Below are 3,297 nucleotides of genomic sequence, written 5' to 3'. Positions count from 1 at the left end.
TATCTAAGGATGGTACTATAGAACGCCACCTCAAGGTAGGCCTAGTGGCGCCATCTCTTGGTCAGGCCGGAAACTTATCAATCCACCCTCGTATATACATAATTGGCACCTTAGTGCGGAAATATAAATTCCTCTGGTAGCTTCTTTACTTTGCCTTTGAGAAACATTCCTAATTGCAAGGTGTATAGGTAAGACGTAACAGAAAATATTTAAGGTACAATAAATGGTTTTTATTTTTAGGCTTACTTATGATATATAAAAATGATATAAAAATGAACGATTACATCTCTTTACATTTACGGTGAGACGAATTTCTGACATCTGTTTTAATTGGGAAAAGGAAACTCGTATACATGGTTTTGCGTTTTTGTCTTCTAAAATATTAAGCTCTACTGAATTTCAATTGTGCTTGGAAGTGTAGAGAAATACATTTCATTATCTACATTATTGAAAACGCATTTATCTCTGATTTTTGAAAGTAATATGACTTCTTTTTCACTTTCTTCACCAAGTATTTTAATTATATTCTTTGAATGAAAATAAATTATGTTACTTTTGTTGCATGGAGAATCCTCAGTACCGCAAGTTAAAAATAATTGCTGTACTATAAAATATTGAACTTCTGCCCAGCTTTCTTCGTCAAAATACAGCAGTTTTAAAATCTTTATGTATTCTCCATTGAAGAGACGAAAAACGGTGTCATTTCTTTTCTGTGGCTGACGATACTTCACACTATAAACAATCATTCAACTGAGCGCTACTGCGACAATAATTTTGTGCTTCGTTTCTAGAGAAAAGTGATTCGCAGTAGGATAAGCAAAGAGATATCTCTTTTGATTCTTGTACAAAGCTTTTGAAAACATTAGCCTGCAAAGTTCTTATCGCCACCTGGTCGTATATTCCTTTCGGACTATGCACACATGGTTTTAAATAAAAAATTGTATTTTCAGAAGCGAAAGTGGAACAGCTCCATATTGGACCACTTTTTCTAACATTTTCAACCAAATGTAGAAGGCTGTGCACGTTGAAAGTAATCAAACCTTCTCCGTACAGTATCTCAAATGATCCGACAAAATTTAACACGTCTATTTTACATTGGTCCAATTCTTCTGGAGTAATATTCCTTTGTAGTAAAGTGAATATCGAATTAAAAAAATAATGCAAAATGTTTCAAAGCACATTCGTTTAGGACTCCTTGTAGGCACGGGTTAGCATAGAAGAGTAGCCAGGAACACCATTCTGTTGCCTTTCATTTACACTTTTCCGGTGTTAGAGATCTTGACAGTCGATGATTCTCGTGTGGAAGACTCATTCGTACAATTCGTCTGTTAATTATATCGACATCCGATTTGGAAAGGTGAATCGGACTTTTGCGAGTATTCCAAGTTTTCCATAAATGAAGGACAAGTCCGAGTAAGTCTGCATGAAGGTGATCTCTCACAAAACTCCATACCATATCCAATGTCGTCAACTTCGACAACACATAATACCCTTTAACACCGTTGATAAATTTTTCCTTTTTCGGATTTTTTGTATTCTTTCTTTTACGAGATTTTGTAGTTGCTGTAATCGCAGATTGTACATCCTTCATATGAGAATCGTGTGTCCTAAGTAGTGGGTCTATTTCTTTAATGAGATAACGCATTGAGCCCGCTATCCAAACACCAGAACTGTAGCACCAAGAACAACCATACCGTCCATTATACTGAACACGATTCTGCAAAACAGGTCGCGCTACAGTATCCACATTGCATAACAGAGGCTTTAGTAATAAGCGAAAAGTTTTTCCTTTCTCGTTTGTCCATGTAAACCCTTCGGTACTTAGACTTTGAGCTTGCTCAACGAAAGGTTTAAGATACATATTCATCAAGGCAGGTTTCAGCTCTTTCTTTCCTTTCCATATTCCTGCAAGAATTGGATATTTGAAACGTATGCGTGCTGAGAATTCATTTATAGTAATAAGCGTTGGCCAGAAGCATTCTGCTGAACTGTTGAATAATGCCGCACCATCAGTATACAAAATATATGTTAAAATAATTACACGTACTTCTGCTTTTTGCGATTCTGATAATAGTTTCACATATAACTCACTGTCGTACACATCCCGAATATTTCCTTCATTTCCAACATTTTGCTGTATGTCATTCAGATTTGCAAACAAACGGGTACTAATGTGATTTGTCTGTAAAAGCGTTTTCAGCTGATACACAATGCTAATAGATATTAAACAGTTTGGCGAGTTCATCGACAATTTATATTCCTATAGACATTTATTGCATATCTTACTATGTTTTTTAAACTTGTTTTTTGTAGTAGACGCATTTAGAGGTTGGAAACAGGTTATACAATAAAAGTGGTACTTAATTACGCTCTCTGGGGGATTGAAAATACCCGAGAGATAATAATCACTTATATCCCAATTTTTAAACCGTGTTCCAGCAAATACTCTCACCATACCATTGAGTGCTCGCCCAGCTTTATAGCTGACATAAAATCTGACGGAAAATCCAAAAATCATGAGAATAAAATTTGATATTTTTAACCCTGCTTCTTCAAACATAACTTCACTATCTCCTAGATAATAATCTGTTAATTTTGATGTATCTGAAAAATCAGTTTCGTTGGCAGCTTCTGCAAATAAGGTATGAATTTCGGGCGGTACATTATTTCCACTACTCTTTAGTGATTTATCATTATTTTCCGAGAATAGGATACTATCCTGTGGTAATACGATATCAGGTGATTTTGAGTGGTTAGGAGATGGCGCACAAAAATTATTCTGGATACAGGTATCGTCGTCTGAATCGGATGTGAAAGAAGAATCACCTTTGTGGAAGACTCGTCCACATGACTTGTAACACTGTCTGACGAGTTGTCTGTGCTTGTAATCGATGAATACTAGGCAGTCTGATAAGTACCTGAAAATTCTAAGTGATGGCATTAGTATTCACTAAAGTGAACCATTTTCGTCGAGCTTGATCCTTCAAATGACGCCTGTCAAAACTTCAGCCATTTATGTTTACGTATTTACAAGTTACAGCACTGAGAAGCGACTAACATCCGAGTTTTTTTTAATATGGAAAAATCTGAGTTTCGAGTTTTGATCAAACACTACTATCGTCGCAAGAAAATGATATCCGAGACCAAGGCCAAGCTGGATAAGTATTACCCGGACTATGCACCGTCGATTGGAAAGATTCATAAGTGGTTTACCGAGTTTCGTTGTGGCCGTACGAGCACAGTTGATGCTGAACGATCTGGGCACCCAAAAGAGGTCACTACACCAGAAAATGTCGA

The sequence above is a fragment of the Belonocnema kinseyi genome, chromosome 6, assembly GCF_010883055.1.
Source record: "Belonocnema kinseyi isolate 2016_QV_RU_SX_M_011 chromosome 6, B_treatae_v1, whole genome shotgun sequence".
NCBI classification, from domain to species: domain Eukaryota; kingdom Metazoa; phylum Arthropoda; class Insecta; order Hymenoptera; family Cynipidae; genus Belonocnema; species Belonocnema kinseyi.
The sequence above is the reverse complement of the archived record's forward strand: the minus strand, read 5'-3'. Positions refer to the sequence as shown.